At 45.5% G+C, this 16,564-nt stretch overlaps 1 long non-coding RNA gene across 1 annotated transcript; it reads right to left on the bottom strand.

Moving 5' to 3' along the window:
- Positions 1-245: 245 nt before the first annotated feature.
- LOC144996710 (uncharacterized) lies at positions 246-8,980 on the bottom strand. Its single transcript, XR_013659567.1, has 2 exons — positions 8,522-8,980; positions 246-1,657 (listed from the first exon to the last, which is right to left on the bottom strand). It is a non-coding gene; the product is annotated as an uncharacterized LOC144996710 (long non-coding RNA).
- Positions 8,981-16,564: the final 7,584 nt, after the last annotated feature.

Genomic DNA, 16,564 nt, shown 5'->3' with positions numbered 1-16,564 from the left:
GAAAGGAAAAGCAGTAAAGGGGTTTTCTTTCTTTCACATGCAGGTTGTGTTTTTATGAAGCTTTGTGTTTTAAAGCTGTAGGAGCAGACAGCAGAACAGCAGCAACGTCCAATCAGGTTTAATTCATCTGTCCTCCCAGCTTTTGTAGGCTCAACCGTACGGGCAGCTTTACTAATTAAAACCTTTCCTCAATCATTAATGGAGTCAAATTAAACACTGTAAGGAGCCATTAATAACGCATAAACAAGCTCACAAAAGTAGTTTATTTTTTAAAACCAACATGTAATGTCACCTTCCTCCCCCCTTATGATGCACGCCACCCCAGAAGGGCAGCAGGAGTACAAGGAGGAGTAAAAGTTGACCCAGTCAGAATAAAAGAACATCCCGGATGGTCCACATGATCAGGATTATTCCAGTTCACATGTTTTCAGACACAATCTGAATCTGGGTTCAGGGGTCTCATAAGTAGCCGATGTTCTGTGTAGATCTGGTCATCCACCTGTCCCGCCTTTTCAGAAACCCCCCCACGTGAACGAACACACCGTTTTGACGGCAGGTCATAAACCCGGCAGGGTGGGACAGATTCATGGAGGGGTGGGACAGCTTCCCTTGGAGGGACACGCAGACTTTCACAGGTTAAAATGTATACATCACTTGTTGTAGTGAGCAGTTGGAAAGAGTGTGTGGCTGTTATAAATGAGCTGTGTGGAGAAGTGGCATCAGAGTGGAAACTCAAACAGAAATAATCCAGAAGATGGATCTGTGGCAGATCCGTGTCTCCAGTGCCTCTCTGTCTGCACGATAAAACGTTTCAAAACCCCCAAAGTATCTCAAACCCGACGCCACGAGCACGACACAGAATATGAACATATGCTGGAACAGAACCGCTCTGCCAGGGAGGGATCCAGAAAACCACAGAGTCACTGTAAGATCGGTTCCTCTCCATCGGGAGGAAACATCCTGTCAGGAATCTCATGGAGGAGCTTCTGCCAGCAGGAGGAGCAGAGCTGAGGACCGGAGGCTCCCCGACAACAGCGGATAGGTGAGAAAAACACAGACAACCTGGTGTTCACGACTCTGCAGCTCTTCCACCAGAACAGAGCAGTCAGGGGTCCGGTCCGATCCGGTAATGGTTCAGATCCACTGGTCTGAGAGCAGCCTGTAGGGGGGCTTTTTAGTTTAAAGAAGGGCAAGATGGGATCTTCTGTGAAGGTCAAAGAGCGAAAAGTTTGAAACTAATGATCTTAAAATGTGGATGGTTGATATTTGCCAAGCCTCCCAGACTCCTGGTTGCTCCTGAACTAACACCCCACCACCACCACCACCACCCCCCCGCCAACGTGCTGCTGATGCTGCACATCTGAAGAGCTTGTTGGTCCATCAGCTGAAGAGGAGGCATCTGTATATGACAGCTCAGCGGTGCGGTGATAAATGTCTCCACATCCATTTACTCCACTGTTTGCTTTGTGCCTTCATAGAAGGTCAGCCTCCTCCATCAGCAGCAACAAAAGGCAGATTTCAGCGTTCCCTTTTGTTCCCACTCCCACTCGCTGACCCGTCTGCGCCGTGATTAGAGGAACATCTGCACGGCCCACAAGGAAACAGCCGCATCAGCGAGTCTGCAGCGGCGGGAAACAACGTCAGCCGCTCCGTGCTCCTGAAGGTCAGGGTTCAAGAGGAAGAGGAGCGGGTCAAAGCAGACACGGAGCAAAACAAAGTGGAAAACAAAGGCCAGAAACATTCACGAGGGGGGGTCATAACAGATGGAAAATGAAAAAAGGTGCAGGAGAGGTGGAGGAGCAGAGGGAGAAAATGGGAGGAGGTCAGCATTAGTCATTCTGTCGCTGTTAATCGGCCTGCAATTACACGGCTTTTGGCCTCCTCGACGCTCATGGAGAAGGACGTGGAGCGCATCCATCAAGCTGCAGCAGATGGAAGCAGAGCGGAAACCAGAGAGTGACGAGGAAACGTCCTGCAGACACTCCAGAGCACCACAACAGCAAATCAAAGTACAACCTGGGCTGACCGCTCCCGCACAGGACTTTTGTAAGGCTGAGACTCCGCCCTGTCATTTTAAATAAAGTTTTACATCAAGAAATGAGCTCGCTCACATGCCTGAAACCAGTGTCTCTAGACAAAACAGAAACAGACTTTGTGACTCTGGCAGACGCCTGTGGCTCCATCTCTGCTGAAAAAGACGTTTGTGTTTCCAGAACTTCAACAGAACGCGGGTTCAGAGGGAACAAACGGAGCTTCGGTTCCTCCTCAGACCCAAATGGTGTCACCAAACAGATCAGTGATGCAAAGAATCCACACGATTGGTTCTGAGGATGAAGACCAGCTCACCCTTCACCTCCTCTTCACCACCTCCTTTCACCTCCTGCCAACTCCATCAGCTGTCACCTGTGAGTTTTCCGTCCTCCCAGCGAACGAGGTGGGGGCGCGCGAGGCGCCATCGCTCTCCGTCACATCAGAGCGAGATCTGAACAGATACCGCCGTCCCTCCTTTAAAATTCAGCCGGCGACAGTCGCGTCCCTCGGGCCTCACCGCCTCGGAATGAGATGGGGCTTTGCAGGTGTGTGTGAGGGGGGGGGCCGCATCTGCCAGCATCAATCACAGGCCTCCAGCGCAAACACAACCAAGCAATTATGTGGTGATGGGACACCTCTGGAAACGGCTCCATGCAGAGAGTTCACATAATCGCAGGAGGACAAACAAACCAATGGATTCAGCTGAAGCCCCCCCCCCCAACAACAACAACATGAAGACCCCCCCTCTGTGACAGCAAGGTCTCTGCTGTGCCTCATTCACCACAAACACCTCAGGGTCCTGCGATGGGGAGAAAACCACCACAGACAGAACCGCTAAGCATTACGATAGAGTGGGCGGGGCTTCTGAGCCTATAGGCTGAATTCCTCTGGTGAATATGGCGCACGTATGGAGGACTTTTTCACAAACATCTCAGAGAAAATGAACTGTGACAGAACAAAAAGGTTTTGGAAAAGAAAACCTTCAAATGAATGACTTTAAAATGATGTAAAAATACGGCGTGAAGGAGTGAGGGGTGTCTTTGTGAGAAAATACAGACGTATATTTAAAAAACTCCACGGTTACATTGGTCTTCCCAGCAGAGAAAGCTGACATGCAGAAGATAATGACATTCAAGGAACAAACTTTACGGCACAGTTGGCCCGGTCCAATCTATGTTCAGTCACTGTCCAATCCAAAATCAATCCAGGTATGATGCAAATTTGATCTCATCAAATTTTGGTCTAGGTCCAAAGCAAATTCAGTTTGGTCTGATCCATATTATACTATGGTTCATCCTAAATTTAATCCCAGTGCAATCCTAATTCAATTCAGGACGATCCAAATTTAACCTAAACCAATATTGATTCCGGTTCAATCCAAGTTTGGTCATAACCCGTACCAAAGTCAACCCTGTTCCAAACCAAATTTGGTAGTTGGATCCAGGTTTGGTCCTGGTCCGTTGTAGATTGGATCTGGATCTGGTCCAGAGTTGGGCTCCTCCTGACTTTCTAAGTACGCAAATAGCTTTAATCTTTACTTCAGTCACATCTGGATCCTCTGAGATGTTTCTGTTTGGACAACAGCAGCTGAGAGGAATTATAATTATGAAAACATCCAGAAGAAAAGAAGATGTTTGTCTCTGTGACAATACTTAGAGTGAATACAAAACCTTCAAGAATCCTGCACTTAACACACACACACACACACACACACACACCCCACCCCCCCCCCCACCCACACACACACACACACACACACACCCACACACAGAGCAACAGTTTGTTTTCACAGCCTGAAATCCATTGCAGCGATTCATCATCTGATGCAGGAACATGTGGGCTGAAGGGTCTGTGGGGGGGTCCTGCAGGAAGGAGCACGGAGGAACAGACAAGGCAGGGGGGCGTTATTAGGCGTCCCTTTTCCGTCATTATTCAAACATGAGGCGGCTGCCGTCCACAGGGACGGAGCAGCAAATGAGGGCTTGTTAGGAGAACAAACAGACAGGAACAGAGAGGAAGACGAGGCCGCAGAGAGAGGAGGAAGTCTGTTCCTCCTGCACTCCTCTCCACTGCTCCAGTTCTTCTGAGGTTAAATTTAGCAGTGGGAGCTGGAAACTGAAGACCTGCAGCTCCGTGTCACTCCTCAGTTCCACTTCCACAGATCCAGAAAGCCTCACTACAACTCATTAATCCGCCGGCAGAGTAAAGGACAGTTGATCATCTTCACAGGAACTGGGTTGACTCTAGCTTTTCTTTCCTGTCACATTTTTTCCACTCAAAGTGACTAGAAACCTCTAAAAATGCTTGATAGAACGATACAAAAATACTTTAAATAAGGAAGCAGCAGGTCTGTGATCTGCAAGAACATCTCAACTTTAGGAGAATCACAGTTTGGTCAAGAATGAGCTGCAGCATCAAATCAATCCCAACCTGAAACCAGCACTTTTCCAAAAAAGGTGTTTTTGGATCCTGGAAAGATGTTGGTCTTTGTGAACAAGCTGCTGAGATTTGCCTGATTAAGACTTGGTCCTAGTCTGATCAGGTTCTAGTTCTGAAAAGATCCAGTTCTGCTTTCCTCTGATGGTCCTCTAGGTTCTGCAGGTGTAAAAATTCACCTGAACTCGTGTTTGGACCAAACAAGAGAGCTCTGGTAGGATTCCCTTTAGTGGGAACACAGACGGTCTTTCCAAAGACAGAAGAGGCTGTCAGCTCCACGTGTGGAGGACAGACAAACAGCCACGCTGATCTGAAGTAGCAGGAAGCATGAAGACGTTTGGAAACGTCTGCTAGGTGGAAAACGTATACAATGACCATCACATGTCATTTTCTAAATACACGGTTCCTCACCTTGGTGCATGACAGCTAAAGGCACTTTAACTTGAAATATGTGCTGCAAGACAGCGATGAGCATCTATGCCGTGCGTATTACGTGAATTTCTACCGGTTCCTGAGCTTGGTCGCACGTAAATACATACAAATAATATCTGCCCTTAAACAAATAGACAGAAAAAGGCCAGAGATTGCTGTGACAGCTACTCCTGACTTTAATTTGACAACTATTAATCTTTTTAAAAGCTGATGGTATTCGCACGTATTTATGTGCAACCAGCACAAAACATATTTTAAGTGCGTCCAAGGCTGCATTTTGATGTTGGTCACACGTATTTAAAACAAACTTAAAACGAGTCCCATCATCTGTTAAGTGTGTGAAGCGTGTTCTCTGATCCAGAGCGGTGAGCTGCAGAAACAGCCGCTCAGGAACTATTCAGTGGTTTAACCATCTCTGCAACCGTAACCCTAATATTAGGATTACACACGTAATATCCCCAAAAATTATGTGCGCTTAGACACTTTCATTTTGGAAAGGACTAGGCCTGCACAATATACCGCACATTTATCGTTATCGCAAGATCAAGCTGTGCAATATGCATACTGCAAAAGACGGAGAAAATCGCAATAAATGGTTACCTCAAATGTACAAAAACAAACTCATGGCAGCCTGAAATAGTGAACAAATGAAATGAATCCCTTTATGCATTTAACCAATCGGAAGGACCCGTTTACGTTGTTGATCAATCAGATGAGCCCTTATATGTTTGATGTTTGCCTCCTACGTCAACGAGGGTCATTTGAAGTATAATTGTTAAACTGTTGCAGTAAAATCGAAATGGTGTTTTTGATTGTTTTGCTATTTGTTTATATACCGCAAATTATATCGTTATCGCGATATTAATCACCAATATCGCATATCGCGAGTTTTCCTCATATCAGGCAGCCCTAGAAAGGACTATTTTTTACTTTACTGTTTCTATTGGACTTATTAGCTATGATAAAACCCAATAATTACAAACCAACCTTGTGATGTTTTTTTCTCATCTTAAAGAACTCCTTCTTCCACTTTCGGCTTCTCCCATCAGGGGTCGCCACAGCGAACGAGTCGCATGGTAAATTTGGCAATGTTTTACGCCGGATGCCCTTCCTGACGCAACCTTCTCAAACCGGGCTTGGAACCGGCAGAGGTAGAGAAGGGAACAGGGAGCAGCCCGGAGTCGAACCCGGGTTTCACGGACGGAAGGCGCCGCAAACCAGCACGAGCTAAACTGGCTTAAAGAACTATGTGTGTTTTTTTACATTTACTAGTGTATATCCTTTTTTCATCATTAGTGCTTTGACTGCACTGATTGGAGCGTCTTCGAGGCTGCTGCCTCAGACCTGGATGAACTCACTGACACTGTCACATCCTACATCAGTTTCTGTGAGGACATGTGTGTGGAGACTAAAACCTTCTGCACATTCAACAACAACAAACCATGGTTCACTGCTAAACTGAGGCAACTACGTCAGGACAAAGAAGAGGCCTACAGGAGTGGAGATCGGGACCGGTATAAACAGGCTAGAAACAAGCTAACAAAGGAGATCAAGGCTGCAAAGAGGTCCTTCACTGCAAAGCTGACGGACCAGTTTTCTGCCAACGACTCCTCTGCAGTTTGGAAAGGCCTGCAGACCATCACCAACTACCGGAGACCATCCCCCCGCCCCTCAGACAGTTACCACCTGGCTGAGGAGCTTAACGACTTCTACTCAAGGTTTGAAAGAACATCACCTTCCCCCTCAGCCACCATCTCCATCACACAGGATCTACCCGCAATCCCAACCTCCCCCACACCTGCCCCCTCATCCGCACTGACGATCTGTGAACGAGATGTGCGTCAACAGTTCCAGAAGCAGAAGATCAGGAAGGCTCCAGGACCCGATGGAGTCTCTCCCTCCTGCCTGAAAGTCTGTGCTGACCAGCTAGCTCCCATCTTCACCAGGATCTTCAACAGCTCCCTGGAGATGTGTGTGGTCCCTGCATGCCTCAAACTCTCCACCATCATTCCAGTCCCCAAGAAGTCCCCAGTCACAGGACTAAATGACTACAGACCAGTCGCCCTGACCTCGGTAGTCATGAAATCCTTCGAACGACTGGTGCTGAACCACCTGAAGGTCATCACAGAGCCTCTGCTAGACCCCCTGCAGTTTGCCTACAGAGCAAACAGGTCAGGGGACGACGCAGTCAACATGGCTCTCCACTACATCCTGCACCACCTGGACTCTGCAGACACCTACGCACGGGTCCTATTCGTGGACTATAGCTCTGCATTTAATACCATCGTCCCAGAGCTCCTCCACCAGAAGTTGTCCCAGCTCGCCGTGCCTCTCCCCACCTGTCAGTGGATCATCAGTTTCCTCACCGACAGGAGGCAGCAGGTAAAACTGGGTCGCTTCACATCCAGCACCCGGATCCTGAACACTGGCGCCCCCCAGGGGTGTGTTCTCTCCCCTCTGCTCTTCTCCCTCTACACCAATGACTGCAGATCAGGAGCCCCCTCTGTGAAACTCTTGAAGTTTGCAGACGACACCACAGTCATTGGGCTCATCCGGGACGGTGATGAGACTGCATATAGAGGAGAAGTGGAGCGGCTAGTCCTCTGGAGCAGCCAGAACCACCTGGAGCTGAACCCACTCAAAACAGTGGAGATGACAGTGGACTGCAGGAGGAACCCCTCCACTCCCCCCCCACTCACAATTCTCAACAGCACTGTCCCTTCAACAGACTCACACAGGTTCCTGGGGTCCACCATCTCACGGGACCTTAAGTGGACCGCTCACATTGACTCACTCCGGAAAAAGGCTCAGCAGAGGTTGTACTTCCTGCGACAACTCAAGAAGTTCAACCTGCCTCAGGAGCTGCTGACCATTTTCTACACTGCAATAATCCAGTCTGTCCTGACCACATCCATCACGGTCTGGTTTGGTTCAGCTACCAGACACGACAGAAACAGACTTCAGAGAATCATCAGATCTGCTGAGAGGATTATTGGTTCCAGCCTTCTCCCCATTCAGGACCTGTACCGATCCCGTGCCAGGAAGCGGGCTGGCAGGATCGTAAAAGACCCCTCCCATCCTGGACACTGCCTTTTTAGCCTCCTCCCGTCAGGGCGACGCTTTAGGACACTGCGAACCAAAACCACTCGCCACAAAGACAGCTTCTTCCCCCGAGCTGTCACTCTTATGAACACCTGACTCCAGACTACTCAAGGACACTGTACAATCACATAAACTGTCCAACTGGAATTACTGCTGCTGCATTTTTAATTTTTTATTTTTTATCTTTTTGTCTTGTTATTTCAATCTATTTCCTTATTCAGTTATGTTTATTTATTCATACAGCTACCTTACACTTACCTTCTTTTATATTATTTATCCCTTTATTATTTATCCTTTTACCTTGCTAGTTTGCACGAGAGCACAAGTAACCGAAGTCAAATTCCCTGTACATGCGCTGTACTTGGCAAATAAAGTGATTCTGATTCTGATTCTGATTAACCATTAGTGTGTGTCAAACAAAGGTACCATAAAGCACAAAAATGTGTTGTGTTTTATTATAAGCCCAGAGTTTTCTAAAGCTCCAGGTCGGTTTGTGGCCGTGAAGTCCAGATAAACTCACTCAGAACCGGTCCGGACGGATGGCCAGTGACGGTCTGCCTGGTCCACTCTGGGCTCCCGTCCTCTCGCGGTCCCGGTTTTCCCACAACAACAAGTAAGCTAAGCTAAGCTAACTTGATCTCCCGAGCAAACTCACACCCTTAAAGCACTAAACAACATTTAAATCCGTAGGTTTGTGTCATTTTAACTCACTTCAATGTTTTTTTTAAACACGTAAATGATTTGCTGCGTTTTTTAACGGTTTCTACTTAGTTTCGCGCCATCGCCGCTCTGCCGCTGCTCCACTATCGTCGCCCTGATGACGTCATCTCCCTCCAATTTTCACTTCCTCTTTTTTCAGCATCCAATCAATTTAAGAATAACATAAACATGACCCGCCCCTTTTCTACATAGCAACAGTTAAAAAAAAATATCAACTCAGCTCTCCCCCAACAGACAAATTCCTAAAAACTTCAGACTATACTAAAATTACATTTAAACAGCATTAATCTACTACATTGTTATTATTTTAAACATTTTAAACCCTTTTTAGGAACTCATGGGTTTTAAACCCATTTAATTAACATTTTTCCATATTTTGAAGCATTAAATAGTTTATTAATGCAACATTTTTAATTAACATTTTAAAGTATTTTAAAACCATTTTTAATGAACCTTTTGACATTTTCAAAGTATTGTAATCTCTTTTTATTTTGAAAGCATTTTTAACATCCTTTTAATAATTTATTTTTTATTTTTTACATATTTTAAAAATATGTATATAACAAATATTTTCATATTTTTCAAGCTCTTGAAACTATTTTTATGAAGCATTAAATATGTTAAAGCTTTTTGAACTTTGTTGATGAACTTTCCCCTTTTCGGATTTTTATTTTATTTTGGAATATTCACATTACTGTTATATTTACCCAGCATTCCTGCTCATACTATCAGGATGGATTTTGGTCTTTTTATGTTTGTGTTTGTCTATTCTTTTTCCAAAAGGACAAAGTTTGTTTGTTCCTTTGTTCTGTCAGAAGGTAACATCAAGTCCTCAGTCACTGACTTTATAACTAACATACTCTAATCACTTTTGTTTTTATCCCCTCTTGTCTTCATTCTTCATGACTTGCATTTGTGTAATTTGGTTTTTCATTCCTCTGATTCTTTAATGTTGAATGTTCAGAATGAATCTTAGACTGAACTCGAGGATAAAAATCCTTGAGTCCATCTCTTAAGAACAGATATTTGTATCCTTACACGCAGTTTTATCCCAATTTGTTTTTTACTTCTGGGACTTGTAGTGGTTAAAATAAAGGAGTGGATAAGGAAAACCTTGTTTGTGGATGTGCCAGTGTCCTGCTGCCAAAGCATCAAACTCTGCAAGCCCGTCCAATTCCTCGAGTTTTCCATCTGTAAACAGGAATAATCAGAGGAATCAGAAAGACGCTGACAGTTTAAACTCATTACAGCTCATTTATTATGACTGCACAGTGTAATGCTGGAGCCAGATCCAAACCAGCATTAGCGAGGATCTTCTTCACTCACTGTTTACCGTCATCATCAGTGTGTTTGCACGCACGAGTATCCCAATTCCAGCATCGTTATTCCAATTACACGTGTGTGTCGTTGGGCCGGGAACACGTCGTGACAGCTCATGAATAATTCTGCTCCTGTGCAGGAAAGCGTGTGTTTATCTACCCTTTAGTCTGCTGGGTGACACGCACACGCAGACACACACACACACACACACACGCGCGCGGTCCTTCAGTGGAATGATAATGCCACAGATAATTAAGAGTGATACTGAATTACAAAATGGATGAGGAAGTCCCAGTTTGAGTCTAATTAAAGGATTCTCTGGGCCTGGTTTGCAGAGAATTAGCATGAACACACAGAGAGGCGTTGGGGCTTTCTGCTTTTGTCTGCACACAGACAGCCTCTCAGCAGAAAGTGGAGTTTTCTGACCCACACGCAGACAGATGTCAGGTTTGCAGAGCAAACTCCAGACAGACGCTCCTGCAGTCCGTTGAAATGAGGCTGCATAATTCATTCTGTGACATTCAAAACACACACAGCGTCGCTCAGATTAACAAACCACTTAGGAGTGGATTATTTCATCTGTTCAAACTGCATTCGAGCGAGGATTCAGAAGGAAGTCAGACAAAACTTCACAAACAAGTCCTCCAGAGGCAAACAGGAAGCAGACTTTACCGAAACGTCTGCCGCCACAAAGAAACTCTTTAAAGTCTGATGAAAATGCTGCTTTTAACATCTTCTTGTGGCATTTTTTATGATGATGGAGGACAGAAATAGACTACGTGCACGACAGAACTTCCGGTTAACTTCCGTGTTTCGAGTGTGAGGCCGACAACTTCCTGTTGGTCGTGTTATTGTCGTGGGGAGTTTTGTTGAGTTGCTAGTTTTGAGTAAAAAGGAGCGGATTTCGGGTAAAAGAGAGGCGTTTGTTGTTTCAACGCGTGACAATGACATCACAACACTGTTGTGTACCCGTGTGCGAATTTGTCAAAGTACAACAGTACTAATATAAGCTTTCATAGCTTTCCAGTAGATGTGTCGGTGAGAGCCGAATGGATGGTGAACACGGCGGGGGGACTTCACCCCAAGCAAGACGAGTCGTGTTTCGTATTTGCAGCAATCGGAAAGAAAATGCGTCATGTAAACACGCCGTTCGTCATACTTTGCCCCGGTCAGACTCGTTCGGATCAAAATTTCTTTCCGATCGAGATAGCTGGGTTATACCGATCGTTGTTCATGTAAACGGTCATTCCGATCGTGTGTCACTGCTGCTCTGGGTTACGTCATGCATAGACGGTGTTTCGCTGAGAGAAAGCTTGTGAACTCCTTACTTTCGTGCACGGAGCCTATTGAACCTTCGTAGTCTTTGAACTCGCCAGACAATTTGCCATTTTCATTGGCTGTTTACCATGGCGTGCAAATTACACCAACCCCCCCACTATCACAGTTTTCACTCAAAATTTAAGAGGAAGGTTTCAAAAAAAGAATTTGGCTCAAAAATAAGACAAGAGTGATGACGCACAAAAATTCATAAGAAGACTGTACAGTTCATGGAGGTTTGCTTGTTTTTCACATTGTTTCCAGCTTGTCTTTGCTTTGATTTTGAAATTATATAATTTAATTAAGGCCCTACAAGTTTGACCTTTTTTATAAAACATAAAAACTGTTTGACGTCAGTTTTTACCACATTTAGCCCCTGAAATTGACTTTTTGGACAGTTTTTATTGAGGAAATATTGTGTAAAATAATGAAAAATATCTGTAAAAAAAATCTGGATATCAAGAATTGCTATGAAAACCTTTTTAAAGATAAATGATTAGATAAAATTCTAGTTAAAAAAATGCTCAGAAAGACCCTTGACTACAAAGGGTTAAGAAATTAAGCCTAAATTACATTTCTGAGAATTTCTTTATTCAAATCAATGTGAATCAGGAGCAGACAAAAAAAGTACGTTTGAAAAAGATCTTATTTATGATATAGAAAGTCTGCTGGGCGGTGGGAAGGGGGCGGGGTTGCTCTGCACCAACAGTCCCGCCCTTAACTCAGAGGTGAATTTCTAATGAACTCCTGCCGCTCTGCAGAAACTATGTCCCAGAAAACGACACGGGTTTTTGGATGTTGGCTCAAAACAGCGTCATCATAATGAAAAGACAAATGGGAAAACTTTGGAAACAGATCAGGAGATGATCGGAGCACGACTTTTCTCTGCTGAGAGTCTGATTTCCAGAGTCCGGATGGATAGACGCACGTTTTGGGTGACAGAGCCAAATCCAGGCCTCCTGTGTCTCACAGAGACTCACACACCTGCAGTTTGAGGTTCATATTTTAAACAGATAAAGACAAATAGAGTCCTCTGCCTTCGCTGAGACACGAGGAGGAGAAGATGATGAGGAACCATATGTTGGTCCAAGGAGGCAAAAGAAGGAGTAGGTAAAAAAGAAAAGTAATCCGGAGGAGCAATAGCGGCTCTGCAGACGCTGTGTGACAACGCCATGCACCTTTGAAGGTGCTGGTTGACTGATGTAGAATATTTACAAGCTCACTTTTAGCCAAATGCATCTTTAAACTTCACTCCAAACCTGTGGTTTCCTCCGACGGCTCTTTGGAGGGGGCATAAATGTTTCGGTTGAAGCGGCAGGTTTTGCTCCTCCTCCTCTCCTGGTGTTGACAGGAATGTGAACGGACGAGTGTGAGGCGCTGATGCTGATGGATGCTGGCAGGTGTGTAGCATCTCTGTCTCCCTGCACCGCTCTGATTGCTCAGTGACTGGTCCTCTGCCACCTGGCTGTGTGTCGCCCATGTGGAGCGCGCGCAGACAGACACGCTGCAGGAAGCCGTCTGCAGCGCCTCGCAGTCGCCCGCACATGCCTCAGAGCTGCTGCAGGCGTCTGAAACTGTCTATTCAACTCTGCGGTCGTTCTCGGGACTTTCTCTCAAAACTCCCGTCACGTCTTTGCAGACTCAGACGCCTGGTTATTGCCGACGGCCCCCATTTATGCAGCTGCAGTCAGGCCCTGCAGGCTGCTGCAGATGAACATGGAAAGCAGCTGTCACTGCAGCTTTGTCCATCCGTGTCACACAGATCCCAGTTTCCCGAAATGACCGCGTTTTCTGGGATTCATGTTTCAACTTCTAAAATCACTGCAGTTCCTAACTTCAGGTTTGTTCTGGATCAGCATCTTCTTCTTCTTCTCTTCCTTTGGGCGTTTCCCTTGAGGGGTCTCTACAGCCAATCAGCTTCCTCCGTCTAACTTCTGCATCCTCTAACAGCAGCTACCTTCAGAATCAGAAATACTTTATTGATCCCACACGTGTGTTAGCATGGCAGCATTGTAATCATAAAAAATAGAATCATATACAAACAAAGTAAATGTAAACAAATAAGATGGCATAATAATAATCCTCCCATCAGGGATGGGGGGATCAGGCCTGGCCTGGGACAAAAACAGACCAACTGTTGCTATGGTAACAACAACAAGAATAAACATAACAGGTCTTTTATTTTTGAAGATGTTTGCCGTTTTCTCCACCAGGCTTGTCTTGAACACTTTCTTCCAGAGAACATTTAAACCAGATCTGACATCTCTGGAGCTCAGAATTGGAGAAGATGTGAACATAAAGCAGACAGGAAGGTCTGACGATCCAGACGGAGAAACAACAAACGAGGCTCAAAGTTAGAATCACACGAGCAGAGCTTTGGCAAGCTAACCCTCACCATAAAATTCTTGATCCAGACTGTTTAAGATGCTCTACCAAGTCCATCCAACTCATTCTACGTGAACCAGGTCCATGAAAATTCTGTTTGGCATTAAACTGATCCATGTGGTGCAGAACAGGTCAGAGACCACGGCTCTAGATCCACTATCCTGCTGGTCTTTCAGCTATGTCTTTTCCCAGTTAGTGCTGATCACCTGGATCAGGTGGATTCAGAACAGAACCTTCTGCAGAAACCGATACATTTATGCTGATGACATCCTGAAATGACTTTTGTTTTTATAGTGTCAGAAGGGGCGGTGTGTGTGTGTGTGGGGGGGGGTCTCTATGAGGCAGTGAAACATGAACAGACTCTCAGTGAAGAAGTCAAAGATTCATTTGGAGCAGATCCTGACATCTGTGACACTTTCTGCTGTTTTTGACCAAGATTTGTTTTTTTTCCCAGCATCCTCTCAGACAGGAGGACGGCGGGTAGCAGCGGCAGACAGCCGCGCTCAGACATAAATCCCAGCAGAACGCTGAGGCATTCATCTCCCTTCAGGGGCTCTGACAGCTGTCCGGGGCTGGTGTCTCGGGAAATGTCGGATTCAGGGGGATTTTTTTAGGCCTGAAATTCTTTTACTGCACAGACTTCTCTGGTAAATCTGAGTTATGACGGTTCAACAGGATGAGTCCAACATGGAAACCTCACCAGCCCACCCTCTGAGGCTGAAAATCGGCTCTGATTGAGAGGAAAGTTCCCAAATGTTCAGGGGAACGACCTCCTCTGAATGTTTCAGTCTGTCCGTCCAGGTGAGCAAACGTCTGACCTGGAATCTGAGGAAGTTCAAACAGATCAAAGCTGATGGAAACATGACCTGTTCCTGTCACTGCTGAACTACTAAATCCCTTCCAGTTCAGATTGAACCAGATTTGATCAAAATAAATCTGTTTGTCAAATTCCTATTCTGAAACCGCTTCCAGCTCCACATTCTGCTGTTTGGATGTTTCTGGTTCACTTTGAATGAAGACGGCACACAAAGAGAGGAGCTTTGGTTCTCCCAGACTCAATCAGGATGATCCACCATAGTGTAGATTACAGTTCAGATCAGGACGATCCACTTCAGATCAGGATGATCCACTATAGATCAGGATGATCCACTTTAGATCAGGATGATCCACTTTAGATCAGGATGATCCACTTCAGATCAGGATGATCCACTTCCGATCAGGATGATCCACTTCCGATCAAGATGATCCACTTCCGATCAAGATGATCCACTTCAGATCAGGATGATCCACTTCAGATCAGGATGATCCACTTCCGATCAGGATGATCCACTTCAGATCAGGATGATCCACTTTAGATCAGGATGATCCACTTTAGATCAGGATGATCCACTTCAGATCAGGATGATCCACTTTAGATCAGGATGATCCACTTTAGATCAGGATGATCCACTTCAGATCAGGATGATCCACTTCCGATCAGGATGATCCACTTCCGATCAGGATGATCCACTTTAGATCAGGATGATCCACTTCAGATCAGGATGATCCACTTCCGATCAGGATGATCCACTTCCGATCAGGATGATCCATTTCAGATCAGGATGATCCACTTTAGATCAGGATGATCCACTTCAGATCAGGATGATCCACTTTAGATCAGGATGATCCACTTCAGATCAGGATGATCCACTTTAGATCAGGATGATCCACTTTAGATCAGGATGATCCACTTTAGATCAGGATGATCCACTTTAGATCAGGATGATCCACTTCAGATCAGGATGATCCACTTCAGATCAGGATGATCCACTTTAGATCAGGATGATCCACTTCAGATCATGATGATCCACTTCAGATCATGATGATCCACTTTAGATCAGGATGATCCACTTTAGATCAGGATGATCCACTTCAGATCAGGATGATCCACTTCAGATCAGGATGATCCACTTCAGATCAGGATGATCCACTTCCGATCATGATGATCCACTTCAGATCATGATGATCCACTTTAGATCAGGATGATCCACTTCAGTTCTGTTCAATCCAATCGGTTTTTCTTGACTGTATTGAATAATGGTTGATATGACCTTCGGTCCTCACGTGTCGTTTTCTATGTGACCTTTGAACTTTGTGAGAAGCGTCTTAACCAGGGCCAGTGATGGAGGGATGAGCGAGGTTTTCTTAAGCTCACCTGGATGCAGGTCGTTTCAGTGGACTGTCAGGTGTGATAAAACATTCACGTTTGCTGCTTTCACAGGTCACACAACATTTCACTCTGTTCAGCTGCCGGTGTGTTTCAGACACTATCAGAGCAGAAACAGTTTTCAAAGGTCAAAAGACGTCTCTACCTGTCAGAACGAGGGTGGAACACCGGAACCAAAAATTAAAAGTGCTGAGACACAAACTTGACTCGCGTGTTTCTGACGCAGCAACACTTGTGTGAGGAGAACCTCCAGCCAGACCCAGATCCCAGAGTTCCCGGCGTGTGAACAGGAACAGCTTCTGGTGTTACACCAACAGATCCTGAAGCGACACAGGAGGAACAGAAACTCTGGGAATCGTATTCCACACAGAACACCTGTGGCATAAAAACTCCAGCTTTTCCATTAATAGGAGATTGAATTTTTCATGCAATCACTCCATCTCCCTTCAGCCAAAGCAGGATTACATAATCCCCCTCATAACAGCCTGTCCCTGGCATTAGCCGTGCATGCATTCATGAGATTATGGCGTTAAAGCGAGCTGTTGCGTTCCTCCTGGTGATTCTAACAAAGATGCAGAGAGAAAAGTGTCGGAGCGCCTCGGCGGCAGCGTCACG

Source organism: Oryzias latipes, chromosome 12 (genome assembly GCF_053564925.1).
Source record: "Oryzias latipes strain Hd-rR chromosome 12, Olatipes_Hd-rR_3.1".
NCBI classification, from domain to species: Eukaryota; Metazoa; Chordata; class Actinopteri; order Beloniformes; family Adrianichthyidae; genus Oryzias; species Oryzias latipes.
The sequence above is the reverse complement of the archived record's forward strand: the minus strand, read 5'-3'. Positions and strand labels throughout refer to the sequence as shown.